The sequence below is a fragment of the Hippopotamus amphibius genome, chromosome 2 (assembly GCF_030028045.1).
Source record: "Hippopotamus amphibius kiboko isolate mHipAmp2 chromosome 2, mHipAmp2.hap2, whole genome shotgun sequence".
Lineage (NCBI taxonomy): Eukaryota > Metazoa > Chordata > Mammalia > Artiodactyla > Hippopotamidae > Hippopotamus > Hippopotamus amphibius.
Window position 1 is genome coordinate 36,878,028 of NC_080187.1, and position 16,815 is coordinate 36,894,842.

The following is a 16,815-nucleotide window of genomic DNA, read 5'->3' on the forward strand; positions in this document are numbered from 1 at the left end:
TTTGATGACAGTACTGTATAGCAGTTTTTCATCCAATTTTTGTATTTGTATTACGGTTATATAAAAGAATGTCCTTGTCTTTTTTAGGCTGTATAATCTGAAGTACTTGCAGTAAAAGGACATCATGTTTGAAACTGATACTCAAGTGGTTTAGAAAAAAATTGTGTTGGGAACACAGGAAAGGGAGAGAGAAGAGAATGATAACACAAATGTAAAAAGTTAACATTTTTGGGAATCTGGGTAAAAGGTATTTGAGAATTCTTTGTACTAATTTTGCAATTTAGATAGAAGTCTGAAATTATGTCAAAATATAACATTAAAGGGAAAACTAAAAAGAATAAGAGTTTGCCAGATAGAGAAGTCAGGCGCATCTTCTGGCAAAGGAACAAGATAAGCAAAGGAAACTGAGAAGACTGAGTCCTGCACTGAGAAGCAATCAGTGGCTCAGAGTGTCCAGAACGTGATGTGGTGTGGGGAGAGCGGGAGATGGGGGAGAGTAGGAAAGATGAGCAACATGACTGGCAAATGGACCCAGTTCTCTGCTGCCTAATGTTGGAAATGAAGATGAAGCCTTCTTCATGCCCAGCCTTAAGTTCTGCAAAAAATAACTCGAGTTCTTATGGCTGCCCTGTCATTTCATTGACAATTTCTCTTCATCCAGTGACTATAGAATAAGAAACCCTAGGACAGTGGCTGAAAGGGACGTCTAGGACAACTCCATCATTTTGCGGAAGGGAAAACTAAGACCCAAAATGAAGGTGGGTTCCCAGCAAGTGTTAACACTGGCTTCCAGTTCACAGTCCATCATTCTTTCTGTTGCACCAAATTCTGAAAGGTTGAGGCAGAAATAGAGACTGGCAACTGAAGTGACTGTTACCCTTTAAAGTTTGGATGTTTTTCATTTGCCACAAATACTTAATGTCAGTACAGTTTTAAAATGTAATTATAGAAACTTGTCAACTTAAAGCCCATATGTTGCAGCTGGTAAGCAATATTCAATTCAGGCTCCTAGTCTGAAGCAGCAATCAAGGTGATTCTCAGGAATTCTCAATGACATTGGTACCCATCTGGATTTGTTGAAAAGTTTAACATCCTTTTTTATTATTTATGATTTTGCAGTTCTTCAAATTGCAAGGTGATGGAGAGAGCACGCAGTTTTCATCCAGGCCATGAAATCGTTCTTGAAAATTTAGACATTCATATAGATGGCTTTTAGTTTTTCTTAGAGACTGCTTTTCCTTATAAAATCATGAAATTTTAAAAATGTACACCATAAATTAAACTGTATAAATGATAATATTCTCATAATAATAAAATCCTAGGGATAAGGAGCTAGTATTTCAAGGACTGTATTCTCATTCGTTATTATTCCTAGTTGGAATTGTGTCCCTCAAGGCTTAGATCTAAATGATTGTATAATGAACATTGACTAGCAAGACTTCTGAGATTCTGATATATTTAAGAATCATCAGATTCCATGCAAGAAATCTCAAAGCATGTCATCAATAACGTGAGAGTACAGAGAAACATGTGGCGAGTCTTTTGAGGGCCATACCAGAAAGGGAGCAACATCAAGGTCTGAGAGGTTTTTAAGAGCGTGTGTTTTTAGGAGAGACTTGAGCGTGTTTGCGGCTGTGGGAAAGTAGAGAAGAGGTTGGAAGGGCAGGAGAGACTTGGGAACGATCAATCAAGGGACCTGCCAAGGTAAACAGGGGGGGATTGGGATTGGCAGTTTCTCAAACTCATAATGTGCACATGAATCAGCTGGGGATCTTGTTAAAATTCCGATTCTGACTCAGTAGGTCTGGGGTGGGGCCTGAGAGTTTCCTTTTCTAACACGCTCCCAGGTGAAGCTGATGCTGCTGATGGGTGAACCACACTTTGGGTAGCAGAGGGGTGGAGTTCTGAATCGTGAGTTCATTTGCCCATTTCCCTCCAGATCCTGAAGCAGAATCCTTCCAGAGAAATCCTATTGCCTAACACAGTACCTATCATATAGAGGTTTGTTGAAAGCATCGAATATATGAAGATGTGCATTTCCTATTTTCTATAACTAGGGAAAAATGAGGAGGAACCCTAAAAGTCCAATGACACAAGATTTTGGATAAGGAAATGTTAGCACAAGTATACTTTGGAATATTCGTAAGTAACCTAATTTGTCTTTGTGGAGCCCATATGATAATATGGGGAAATACCTATGGTAAAAAACTTAGAAATCATGTGAATTTTTACTTATATGATAGGCACTGTGTGAAATTATGCATTTGGGCAAGAACTAGAATGGAGTAGAAAAAGCAAGTTTGATATGTTGAGGTGATAGGATCATAGATGAATTTTTAAATAAAGATGTCAATGTTATAAAAATTCAGGTGAAAAATAACACTGTTACACATATGAAAGAAATCAAACATGGATATTCTAACTGTAGAAAAATCAAAACAGAGATGAGTAACTCCTACACATGGTAGCTTAGATTGGGTTTGTATGTATGGTTTAAATATATATATATATACACTTTTCTTTGTGCAGTCATTCTTTTATTCTGACTTGAAAGCTTCTTTTTTCCTTTGTCTCTTCTTTCCTTCCTTTCTTTTCTTTCCTTTCCTTTCCTTATGCTTCCCCTCTCCCCTCCCTCTTTTTAAGACATCACTCCCTTAAGGAATTCCCATTCCCAGTGATATCTCATCAAAGGAGCCCATGAATAGCTGACGTTATGTAATGCTTTGACATTTGGCATTCCCAAGGCATTACCCCACCCCTGATGCAGAATAAGTTGTCAGAGCATGAAATTGGTATTTTTACATATTCTTAATGTACAGATGTCAGTTGGAAAACCATTCACTAGTATTATGATTACATTCTTTGTCTCATATTCTTTCTATGCCAAGATCTGTTCTTGTGATTTCTTTTCTTTGGGGAGTTTCAAAGAGGAAAGACACAACTTTAATAATCCAGCTTATTGATTCTGCCCAAAGGTAAAAGTAAAGGTTTAAGTCTCATTTTTGGCAACAATACTTCTGGCACAGGAGCAAAGATGTAACAAGAAGGACCAGATGCAAGGGAGAAGTACAATCAGTGGCCCACTGGTGCCAGATTCCTCAGTGTGTTACAAATCAAATCTGCTTGCAGTTTACAAGTTTGTTAGTGGGTTAATCACATAAATGAATGGTTCTAGGCTTGTGGAAGAAAAAACATGTCTAAAAGTAGGAAATATACAAGGTAAGAACGGAAGGGATTTAGAGACAGTCCTGAACATCTCTCATACTCAGCAATGCCCCTAGAGGATCCCTGACAGTGGGCATCCAGTCTCTGTTAACACCTTCACTGATGGACATCTCACTACCGGATGAAGCAACCCACTTCATACTTGGACAGCTGGCAAGTGCTAACATCCTTTCTCCCTTCTAGTAACAGCACCAACTTCCTTGGATGCACTGCTACTTCTTCATACCCTGTGGTTCTGACAGGACACGGGGTGGTGTGCTGTTCTGTGGCCTGTTTGTCCTCACATCCCACCTTACGTTTCCCCTGCCCCTCTCTGTATTGCAGAGAGGAGGGGGCTGACCCCATAGTTCCTCAGTCCCAGACTCCCACGTCAGTTGGATTTTGGTAGGTCTGACCAATGGGATGCATTGTCAGGAGATTGGAGGGGGAGAAGAGAGGGAAATCAAGATATCTGTCCTCCTCTATAGAGAGAGAGATGGTGTCAAGTTCCTGTACTGCAGCTGCGTTTCTTCCATGTCTTAGAGCCAGCTCCCACTCACAGAGCCACCATGGTTCCAACTTCCACTGGGTGATCCCCACAGTACCACCACCTCCCTTTATCCCTTCATTTTAGGATTAGCGGTGGCCTGGTAATATCTGAGAACAGTTGCTTCACTGTTTTCAGGAAGGCTCCTGAAGCCCTTCCATCACTTGTGTATAACCAATAAACTCCCTTTGTTCAGAGTGGTTTATGTTTCTTTTTGGATCCTATCTGATACGGTTCCACTTGTGACCAGGCCTGACAATCACAGTGCCTATTTCCAGCCAAGTGATTGGCTTGGTTCTAGTCATGTGATGCAAGTTGGACCTATCAAAGTCGTACACTACGCTTTTCAATGAGGGTCACTGAGCTTGGGTAGGATAGGATTGGAGTCTGCAGCGCCCATCTGCACAGTGAGCGAATGCAGCTAGCACAAAGAAAGAACCCGCAAGGAGTGAGTAGACATCCAATGACATCCTTCAAGTTCCTAAAGTCCCTGAAGCTCTATCCTGAACTACCCATTTACATGAACCAAAATAATCTCTTTTTCCCTTAAGTTTCCTTGATTTGGACTTCTGTCCCTTGTTTTCTTTCATTTGGGGCTCATAGCCCCAAAATAAGCCTGAATAACAGAGACAGACTTAGTTGGTAGAAAAATACTCCCTTGAGGAAGCCCAACTCTGCTTCTCTGTAATCTCCCCATCATTAGCCTGGTTCTCAGCTCTGGGGAGCACAACATTCTTGGCCCCTTCCCATCTACCCAGCTCTTCTGACCTCCAGGATAGGTCCAGGCCACCCCATTCCCCACCCCCCACGCAGGACCTGCTACAACTCCTACTCCCTTCCCAGTGTCTGATGTCTCTACTGGCTCCCACAGTTTCTCACAGGCAATCTTCAGACGTGTTACTGACTCGTCCTTGCCTCTCCTCTTCAAGATGCTGTTGGCAAAAGCCTCTGGCCCCAGGAACTGGTCAGAAGCTCTCCTGATCCTCCCTGTCAAAGAGGGGCATTTGATGACTCTCTTTTAGTGGCCCTTTAGGTACTGAAGGCAGCCTTTGTGTTCCCCTCCTGTTCCTCCTCTCAAGACCTCAGACCTGTTTGTTAGGATATGTCACAGAGAGGTCCATGGGGAGAGATGGAATTGGCAGCTGAGCAGGGACCAGGCCACGAAGGGCCTTGAATGTCATGCTAAGGAATTTGCACCTTACTCTGATGGACCAGAGAACTGTAGAAAAATTTTTAAACAGCATCATTTCATCATTTTAAGCCCACATCCCAAGCTATGTCCTTTTCACAGCATCAAAGGAATAAATATTCTGAATTCTCTCTTCTCCTGTCCACTGCTTTCTGTCTGATGCCTCCCATTGGCTGAACCAAAAAGAAAGTACAAGGCAAGACGGTCTTGTTGATGGAGTCTATAGAGGTTGGCCTGTGAGGGCACCAAACAGAGGGGAGAAGGATAGAGAGTGGGTCTCGAAGAGCATCTGTTTCTCTTGAAAACATTCAGCACCTTCTGAAAAAGGTTAAGGATCACAAATATAGAAAAGAGAGAGATTCTAGATATGAAGCTCTATCCAGAGCATTTGAACTGGGCCTTGAAGATCCTTGACAGGTGCAGATAGGAAAAGGGCCTACCAGGAAAAGACAGGAACATGAGCGTAAGCTCAGGAACCGTAAGCTCTAAGTGCAGCATGGCCAGAACAGAGGGCAGTAGACAAGAGAAGGGGAGGAGTACATGTGTACTGGAGGGTGGCATCCAGAAGAAAGGTGGACTAAGAAGAAAGATAGATGGAGCTAGATTAGGAGAGCCCTGACTCTGGAGCCAGATGGCTTGCTTCAAATCCCAGCTCAACAATTTACAATCTGTGACCTTGAGCATGTTACTTAACCTCTCTGCTTCAGTTTCCTCCTCTGTAAAATGAGGGTGATACTAGTATGTACATAATAAATATCTTGCAGGATTGTTGCGAAGATTGAATGAATGAAAATATAGGAAGTGCTTATATAGAATATAGAATATAAAACAGAGCCTGGCACATGGTGAATGTTAAAGTAAGTGTTAGCTGCTGCTGCTGCTGGTGGCCTTGTGAGGGCTGTCTGTCTTCAGCCCCTAGGGTACAGTTCCTAGAATGACCCAAGATCTCAGAATGTTCTCAATGCAATCCGTGCAACACAGAGTCTTCCTTCCCATCATCACCTGGCTTGTTCACACACCAGTGAAGGGGTGTGGAACAAAGCTATCAAGAAAACTGCGTTACCCACCCTTGCTACAAGACAACTGGACAGTAATCCATTAGAAAATGTTGAGGACACAGGCCTGGGAATCGGGACACCCAGGTTCCAACCTGAGCTCTGCCGCTAATTCAGGAGGTGACCTTGGGCATGTCCCTTCCGCTCTCTGGACTTCAGTTTGACCCTCTGTAAAATGACGGGGGAGGATTATGATGATGTCTTAGGGGCTCTCTTCCAGCTCTATCCTTCTGTGATTCTAAATCCCTTTATAACAAACTCTAGGAGAGGAGCTTTGCTCTTGCAAATGGAGTGTAAAGTTAATCCTGCCTGTGCTGAGGCTAACTAATGTGCCTGTGTGGTTTATCCTACTTCATTAAACCCAGACTCCCCGCAGAGCAATGCACAAGGCAGCCCAGGCAGGTAATGTTGAAGTGTTGCTGAACTGGGTCTCCTAATGGAAAATGATTTTCCCCCACTCTTTCTCAGGCTTATCGACACAAAGCCAATAAGCCCCGTTTTCCACACTGTTACTTTGCCATATGTGTAAATTCAGACCCAATCACAGGTGTGGCAAGTTGGGTCCTGAAGCCTCATCTACGTGCTCACACCACCCCCCACCCCCCACTGCCACCAGATGCAGGCAACACTATCACTTTACATGTGAAGAAACCGAAGCTCAGACAGGCCAGGGAACTTGCTGAGGGAGGCGCAGGGGCTGGTGTCTGATGTAGGAAGGGAGGGCACTGCTGCTGTTTGTTGAGGGAATGCTCACCATGGACTGGAAGAAAAGGGAAGGTAATTGGGAAGCTCCGAGGCAATGTCCCCGAGTGGAAAAATTTCCCCAAGCTCCCTTATATTTTGTAAAACTTCTTGCTGATCCCAAGTCACTTTTTCATAAGACTAAAAGAGTCTTTTTCTAAGACATTCTAGATTGTCTCTTGAGGACAAAATTGAACAATAACTGTCTTGGGCTCCCTCAGTTTTCCTTCTTTTATTGTGAAATAGAGTACAGATACTGAAAAATACATAAAGCACATGTGTATAGTTCAATGAATAATTAAAAGTGAATCCTAGTAACCCCCACTCCCGTCAGGAAATAGAGTATAGTGTTGGCATATAAGAGGCAAAACACAGAGAATACATCCGGTATGATCCCATTCATGTAAGGTTAGAAAACTGACAAAGAGCTCTATGTTTGGGCGAACGGACCAAGCTCTTAGCTCATGCCTACGCAGAGTGTAGATCTGGCAAGACTTCTATCTGCACCTCACTGGACACGGACCCCACTGAGGACCAAGAAGCACTGAATGTTAGGGCTAGAGGCCACCTCAGGTGACTTTCATTCACTCACTTATTCATTCTTTCTTCAGATGCTTTGCGTGTCTTACTACATAGGGACCTCTATGCTGGGAATGGTGGGAGGTATAGCATGGAGGTATAGATTCTGCCCCACAGGAGTAAGAAAAGCTGGAATGAGTTGAGTCCAAAGTATGGGGAAACAATGAGGGTCTTGGAAGTGCCAGGCTGTCAGCCAGGACACACTCTTGTGGCTCTTTTTCAGAAAAGTGCCAGATGGAGCAGGACCCACCATGAGGGAGGGGCCAGAAGAGATTTCCTTAGCCTCAGAAAGAATGAGTAGGTTACTGCAGATGACGGCAACCAGCCCTCATGCCAACTTCTGTTCTCCAAAGTCAACTAGATGGCAGTTTATGTGCAGATGGTTGAATCCCCACAGGGTCAGAAATTGGGCTCCAGAATGTCAGAGAGGAAGGACCTTCCAACATTGCCTGATCCAATGCCCTTGTTTTGTGAATGAAGAGACAGATCCAGAATAAAGTGACTTTGCTCCTTTGACAGCCACCAGCTGTCAAAGAACTAAGTTAAGCCTTGGCCAAAAAGTTTGTTGCAGTAAATCCCAAATGAACTTTTTGGCCAACTCAATAGAATCCAGGTTCCTGCAACCCTAAACAGTTCTCTTTCTTGGCCCAGATGAAAGCAACAGTATTTTCCAAGCTGGGTTTTTAGAATCATGGGTTTTTATGGTCATGAAATCAGGAAGAAAGAACTTAAGAGCTGGAAAAGATCTTGGTAATCTGTCTAGTCCAGGGGGGTCCAAACCAGCCTAGTCCTCAAATCACCTGAGGAACTTATTTTTAAAAATACAGATTCTGGGACAGTGACCCCCAGAAATTGGAGTTTAGAAGGACTGGGATTTAGTAGGACAGCTGGGCCTTCTGTATTTTTTTAAAGACCCTCTTCCCCAGTTGATTCTGATGGGACATTCACATGCCTAGAAAACTCTGTCCAGTTGACTGAGGGAGAAACTGAGGCTCAGATTAGGGGGTGCAGAGTGACTATACAAGGTCATATTCCATTTCACCACAAACTCTTCAATTATCCAGAGACAACTGATCCAGGCTGCATATCTAAGAGCATTGATATATTAATAGTGTTTTCTCCCAATATTGTTTTCATGGTTAACACCTTTTATTTTTTGCAGCAGCTTAAAAGATTCCCAGCCACGCTGCAAGGCACTCAGATTTGTGCAATGTTTACAATGACTTTGTTGTTCATTAAACAAATTTACCCAGACTAACCCAACATGAAAGAAATCATCTTGTTTACAGTGAGATCCTGACACAAATACGTGTAGCAAAGACAGACAAACACACATAAACCTGGATTGCCGAGTGGGACATGATTTGCTGCCGCATCCAATTTTTCTCATTAGAACCTGTTTTATTTGAACATGACTCAGTACCCCGTGTAAATGCGAGGTTGTTAATCTTATTACTATATGGAAAACAAATTAATTAGTATGCATGCTATTGGAGATGAGTTGTAAGGTTGGCGTTGGAAAGATTAGGAAAATACACTCATTACTGCAAATGATATCTGATATACATGTCTGATTCCACTTTAAGACTGGTTCCAATATATGGGTAACAAATATAGCTAATAAAAATCAAGCTTTTGTGCTTAGCATCTAAATGTTGGGATTTGCCAGCCACAGATATTCAGGCCTTCCTTGTTTTAAAACAAAGGTCAACATGATGAATAACAGCTTGGCGCTATCCCTCAGCTGAGACTCACCTACTGCAGGTACCTTCCTAGGTCCAGCTCCTGCCCCAAACCAAACCTACCTGGAGTCATCTTTTCTTTCTTCCACATACCCACCACACTTTGTATGCTCTTCCCTGAGCAATTTTTACCTTTTTCAGTGGTCATAATGAAAACACCTCATTTTCCCAGGGATCAGTGTGCTCCTTGAGGGTGGAAACTATATTCCAGTTGGAGATTCAAATATTGATCAGAACACCATGCTACAGAAACAAAGAATGAGAAAGCTCTTTATGTACCAGCATGTGACACCAAGCTATATTGTTAAGTGTACACCTATGAACTACCTCTGGAAGTATTCTAAGAACACTGATTACCAGATTGTGAGGGGACGCAAGTAGTTGAGGGAGAGAAGTAGGAAGAGGCTCTTCTTCAGATTCTTTTTGTGCCTTTTGAATTTGAGCCATACATATGTACTACCAAGGCAGAAAATATATAACAAATATTAAATTTAAATATAAAATCTAGTAAAAAAATTGGCTCCAAAAAAAACCCAAAAACTCAAAAAAATCCCACAAAAAAATAAAAATAAAAACAAATGTCATTTGGAGCACTAAAAACTCGGGAAGTCCTTTAATTAATAAACCTGTTTTATTTTAACTCGGTGTTACCAGACTTATTTCACCAGGGAGTTCCAAAAGAAACGTAAGGTATCCAGTGTTTCTCAAATGGTTCTGACCCTGAAATCCTTTCTTACTATCTCAGAAAACACAAGTGACCCACTAATGTGCTGAAGCAATATTTTAAACCAGAGAGTGGAAAAGGAGGTGGATACCGACTCTGCTACCAACTCTGTGAATATACCTGGGCAAGTCCTTTCTCTTCTCTGGGCCTCGGCTTTGTCATCTCTAAAATAAGCCAGCTAGAGGAGATTATCTCTGACATTCCTTCCAGCTCTGAAGTTCAGAAATTTTCTGGCAGGAATATATCAAAGATCTCCTCCAAATTGAGCCCATGCTTTGAGGAGCAGTTGGAAGCAAGGAGGTCTATGATGCTTGTTAAAAGAAGTTACAAATATGGGACTTTCCTGGTGATCCAGTGATTAGGACTCGGTGCTTTCACTGCCGTGGCCCGGGTTTCAATCCCTGGTCGGGGAACTAAGATTCCCGTAAGTCACACAGCACAGCCAAAGGAGAAAAGAAAAAGTTACAAATATACTTGATGTGGAATTATTTTCCCAGCTTCTCCAAAAACCCGAGGGATTAACAAACAGCCCAGGATATGCATATTTTTAAATGATAATTATGAAGACAATGTGGAATTATAATGATAAACTGTTAAGTGAGAAAGCTGAATACAAAGTTGTAACTACACTAATAAATTACCTACGTAGGACTTCCCTGGTGGTGCAGTGGTTACAAATCCACCTGCCGATGCAGGGGACATGGGTTCGATCCCTGACCCTGGAAGATCCCACACGCCTCCCATGAGCCTGTGCTCTAGAGCCCTCGAGCCACAACTATTGAGTCCACTACTGAAGTGGGCCCACTACTCAACTACTGAGTAACTACTGAAGCCTGTGGGCCTAGAGCCTGTGCTCTGCAACAAGAGAAGCCACCGCAATAAGAAGCCTGTGCACTGCAATGAAGAGTAGCCCCTCTCTGCAACTACAGAAAGCCCGAGCACAGCAACAAAGACCCAATGCAGCCAATAAATAAAAAATAAAATTAATTACTTAAAAAAAATTATCTATGTAAATTTTGCCAGCATGTAAGTCAACAGAAGAGGAACACTGAACAGTTCATTTGTTAGGATGGTAGGATTATGGATAATTTTTTCATTTTAATTTCCTTTATTGTTGTAACATTGTGCACGAAATAAAAATCTGGGGAAAAAACCACAATGCAAGCAACAGATAGGTACACTTTTCTGTATCTTTCATAAATCCTTTTACTGAAGAAAGGGATTAAATGTGGCTTACCATAGCAAATCATAAAATAAGACCCACATATTGCATTTCCTCTAGACCTTCCTACCCTTCTAGAATAAATTAAAATATAAACACCAGAGTTGATTTTTTTAAATCCAGGATTATCTCATTATTGTAAAGAGAGAAAATGCACTCCTTTTTTCTTTTGGATTAAAAGTTTCTCCAGCCAAGTTTCAGAGGTCTGTTCTTCCCTATCTTGCTGGTGGGCCTGGGTCCCCATTTCTTACATTACTCATTTCTCAACCTGCCGGGCCTCCACTCAGATGGATAGACAGTGGTGGGGAATGTCTAGTCAGATCAAGGGACACCAACTGGTCCTGCCTTGTGAAATGATCATGTTAATTTCTACCCAGGCTGCCCCTAGGTCCCCTAGGTCTGTTGTCAGGATCCCCTGAGATAATGTGTAGGAAGACACCAAAGTGCTTCGCAAACACTCCAGAACTGTGTCCAGTTGGATCTTTTTTCTTTAGGAGTCAGTATGGCATAATGGAGGAAAACTGGGGTAAAATCTGGGTGAGGTTGAGGGTGGGGGAGGGAGGAGGATTGGGTTTTAGGGAAGAAGTATAGTGTTAGCAGTTAAGAAATTTGGCTGTGAATTCAGAACTGGCTTTCAAATTCCAGCTCTGCCATCTCCTAACTGTGTGATCCTGAGCAAGTCTCAGTGTCTCTGAGCCTCAGAGTTCAGACTAGACTCACCTCATGGTGATAATGTATGTGAAACACAGTGCCCTGTAAATAGTGAGCACTGAAGAAATGTCAGTTATGCTTATGAGTCCTGCCTCTCCCACTAACTCAGTGTGGAAACTTTGGCAATTTCATTTTCTTCTCTGGGCCTTAGTGCCTCCATCTGTCAAAGGGGGCAAGGCACTGGATTTGATGGCCTTCCAGGGTTATTTCAGGGACAGTGGCTTCACGGTGGTGGTTGTAACATTGACCTTTTAAAGATAGATTTATGTGGAATTTGTAGCCCATGGGCACACAGCTATGGGGATGGGATTCTAGAAATGTTCTGCAGATTAGACTCTCGGGCCCATAATCCTGCTCCTGCTTTACTCCTGAATGTACTTCCCCCAGCTGACATTACAAGTCCACCCCTTCCAGCTGGGATTACTTGTCCAATCACATAGAAGAGATGTTGAAGCCCTCTCCCCGACCCCCTGCATTGTCTAAGCAGATATTTTCACAGGAAATTTACTATGCCACCTTGTTTGTTTCCTGAGGGCAACAACTAGGACCAATGGACAAAAGGGCAGAACTAGGACCAGATGCTACATGGAGGCCAGTGCATGTTCAATGAGGGAAAGCACTTCCTGGCAGTCATTCCATTAATACCAATTCCAAAAGGCACTAGTGAGCTCACTGTCCCTGGAGGTATTCAAGCTCAGGCTGAATGACTATTTACCGGGGTACTGTAGAGAGGCCAGCCTAGATACAACTCATACAATTTAATGAGGCTCACTACCCCAATTCCCTGTGCTATTAATGAACTATTTACTGATTTATTACTTAATTAGCAACACATTAATTGATAAACCACTAGTTGTACCATCTTAGAGGCTCTGGCCTATTTTGGCTTCTCTCTGAACAGAATGTCTACTGGAAGACTCCTGGAATTAGGAGTTGGTGGAGAATCAGACAGAAGGCATGACTTATGACTCATCCTTCTGGCCCTTCTTTCCCACAGAATGAAATTCTTTCTACAAAGTATAGGTGTGTGTGTGTGTGTGTGTGTGTGTGTGTGTGTGTGTGTGTGTAACTGTATAGTAGAGTTCATCTCATTAATGTTTTATTGACTACAATTATGTCTTTTCATTTTCCCTCTAGGATCTGAGGTTTTCTTCCCCTTTCAGCTCCACCTAGCTGTGTTTTTTCCCCCAGAAATTCTAGATTCAACATTGTCTTTTCAGAAATTTAGCAGCAGTATCATGACAGCTGTTAACCTACAGCTCTCAGATGTGCTTGAATTGAATTTTTTGTTCTTTGCTTTCTCTCTTGAAGTGCTGGTAAAGGATACTTCAAAAAGAACCACACAATTTTTCAACACATGAGTACTGTCGGCACCTTCCTATACAAACCTTCACTCATCGCTCCTGTCAAATTCTGGCCCATCTGCTCCTCTACCAAAGGAGAACTATATTTAGTCAACCAAAAAACATTTTCTTTAAACAGCCTTGGGGAATCTAGTAACAATGCTTTATTAAGCAATTGCCCAGCTACTGTATTATTTGGTCCTCACAACAGCCCTGAGAGGTACGTTGCGTGAATGGCAATTAATCTCCCCCTTATACAGGTTAGCAAACTGAGGGACAGGGAGGTGAAGTCATACTGTTAGGATATGATAAATGTGGACTGTAGAGGCCCAGTCCACAGAGGATTTCCCCTTCACCGCATTTATTCATTTGTCAGACTCACAGATGAGCTTTTGACACTGTCCCTGTTCTCATAAGAGAAAGCAAGAGGACAAATTGCTACATTAGTGTGACAAAGGCATTAGCAGCGGTGTGGGACCCATTGGGAGCCCGATATGTTCATTCGTGGAGTACCCAGGCATAATGCAGATATGAAAGCCCGTAGACGCAGGTGGCTGTGACCTCTGCTTAGCCAGAAGGGCTCAGCAAGAAGGAGGGTCTTGCAAAGATCAGAAAGAAGTTAAGATGTTCTCATGGGTGCCACCTGCAAACCTTAAGATTTCTCTAACATAATTCCTACCATATCTCCTTGGGGACTTCATTTCCTCAGCTGGCTCTGTCCTCTACCACTAAATCAAGTTCTCTGGAGCTGGGGCCCAAGGATCTGCATGTGACTCCTTTCACACTGAAGTTTAGAAGCTACTGTTATCAGGAACTGAGTGACTTACTGCCAGAAGAGCTGGAGTTCCAGAGGTAGAGCCCCGACCATGAGGACTGGACACAGTGTTCCATCTCAGACACACATGAACACAGACAAAGCAGAGCTCAGGGCTGTGTGGCCTGAGCAGTGAGTGGTGGCCATGGGCTGTAGCTCCGGGAGGGTGTCCCACAGTTGGAGGATTTCCTAAGGTGCATGAGGAACATTCCAGGCTGTTTGTTTTTTGTTTTCTTTTTTTCCAGGCTGTTTTTTTCTTTTTTCTTTTTTGGAACACTGCAAACTTCCCAGGGCAGAAAGTGAAAAACTGATAGAAATTAAGCTTTCCTGTGTTTCTCTCCTTGGTCCTAGATCCTTTTCCCTATCCCTCCCTTTGACCCTTGGGGCCACTCCATCTGGGAAGGGGAGACTCTGACAAGCTCAAGGGAGGTGTGGCAGGGGCTTGCCCACCTTATCCAGCCTCCTTCCTTTGCCCCACTCCCCAAACCACTGTGAATTCCTCCCCTCAGAAACATTTCCATTCCTATCACCCCTGAGCCCTCAGTCAGCTCTTCTCACAGCCTTTTATGTATACGTTGATATCCAGCAGCCTCACCTACAAAATGGGGATATTAGTCATGCCCCCTGTGTCATTATTTATCTAGCAAAATCCTACTCACCCTTCAACACTCATCTAGGTTACTCCCCCAGTGGGTCTCCTCTGGCCTCCCCCTTTCCAGAGTCTGGCTTGACCCCCCTGTTCTCCCACAGGCCCCCTTTGGCGACACCCATCCTCACACACTTATGGTCTAAGTAGAGGTCTGTCTCCCCTCTGGACAGGGCCTGGGGCTCAAGTGACATTACGCCAAGGCTCTTGACACAGGGCTGGGCATCCCTTCCCAGGGTCGCTGTGAGGATCAAATGACTGCTGCCTGGAGACTCCCAAAGGGCTCCTCCGTACACGTTCTTGCCCTCCTCTCTGGCTCTGTGCTGACCCCTTAGGTTGAGAAGGCAGGGAACCCCCATACCTCGGGCATCAGATTCCCCCACCTGGGTCTGGAGAAAGAGTTGAGGGCTATTGACTTAGACTCTGTGGCCCTTCTGGACCTAGAAGCGTGCCGCTCCTCCTCCCCGGTGTTCGCTGGGAAAAGGCATCTTCCTGGGTGGCCAAAAGGGCTTGAGGGGCAGAGCTTTCCTCTGGTCTCCAAAGCCGTCCTGGTGACGGGGCACTGAGCCTGCACTGAGGGCCTCAAGGGAAATGGAGGGACCAGGCACTCACGAGCTGGGCTTTGGAGCCAGGACAAAACCCAGCTCCAGGCTTAATTAAAAAGAGTGCTTAATCCCTCCTCCAACAAATGCAGATGGCCCACAAAGGAGGACAGGAACACCAGTGGCCAGGAAGACCCGAAGCCTTACAAACAAGCACTTTGGGCTGAGCAGGGCAGCTCCACTATGATCTGATACAATGACTATTGTCAAGGAGGGCTGTTTTTCCATGTTTTGGTATCCTTTTCTTCCCATTTTCTTTTGCTACCTAATTTCATGCATCAGAGGTCAAAAGACAAAAGGTCAGGCCTGGTTTAGAGGCAGCAAACTCCCCACCACCAGGAACGTGTGTCCAAAGGAGTCCTTAGAGGCACCGCCTGTAGACACCGGCAGGTTTCCATCCACGCCTAATTCTCTTTTGTCACTTCACGAGGTACATAAGTCTACATGCAAACTGCATGAGAAATGAGACACCAACTGCTATATCAAACTAGGAAAAAATTGCCCCCCTTTCAGTTCACCAAACTGTTTCCATCTCATACCTTGTTTGTCAGAATTTGTACCTAACAAGAAGCCCATCTTAAGGCTCTCTGTCTGCCTATGCACAGAACTATATATTATATGTATATATATTATATATGTAATTATACTATGTATAAACATATGCTGTAAATACAAAATCTGAATAGATACTCCTTAATTGTTTTGTTTTTTTTTCTGGGAGAATTTATAAAGATGTCTCCAGGAAATTACTGCAACTTGTCCTAAAAATTGCTTTCATTGAAATTTTAGCAGCATTTTAGTATGAATAATTTAGTATGATTCTTTTAGTATGAATATTTTGTCCTAGACCTCCAATCTTTTCAATGCTCCATTTTGGATTCTTAAGTAATAGTGGATTGTTAGTTTCCTTGTGTGATGAGTAGATACTTTTGTGAATACAGGAAAATACAGCATCATGATTTCCCATTAGAAATATGTTCCTGATTAAGAAGGGAAACAACTCTCTTGTTCTATTCTATGTTCATAAGCTCCTCATACCAACTTGCTATACCAAATGGCTTTCATCTGACTGAAAATAAATTAGGGGACATCTTTAATCTTTCTCACTGTTGACAATTTCTTAGTCGACTGGCATTCAGTGTCTGAAGGTCTGGCCCCCACCTCAAATACAAAGTAAAGGAGAATATGAGCAGTTTGGGAAGTGTCTCTGGTGACTGCTAAACACTGGGCTGGTTATAGGGCTTACTTCAAAGGCCCTTTGGACCCAAGACCAGCTCCTTTTCCCCATTTTATTCTGGGCTGAGTCCTGGGGGAAGCTACCAGCAAATAGCTGGTCAATTTGTTAAAAATAGGTAATCAGCAGCAAATCTGAAAGAATTTTAGAGCACACAGTTTTATTTCAGGCTCTCAAATCCAGACTGTTTATCCTGCCATCCGCTTTCCTCTCCATAAGACATCCCCTCAAAAGAAGTAATAAAAATCCGTCCAAAACCTGCCATGAGACTGAAGTACTCACTTGGTGATTTGCAAGGTCACACTACAGGCTCCAGGGAAAACTCCCCAATCCTGCTATGATCCTTTGCCACAGCTCTGAAGTTATCACAGAAAAATGGAGAATGAAGTAAGCAAGAACATTAAAGGACCTACTTACAGGAGTGCTTCACTTCCATTTAACATCCTGATCTGCATCCAAAAA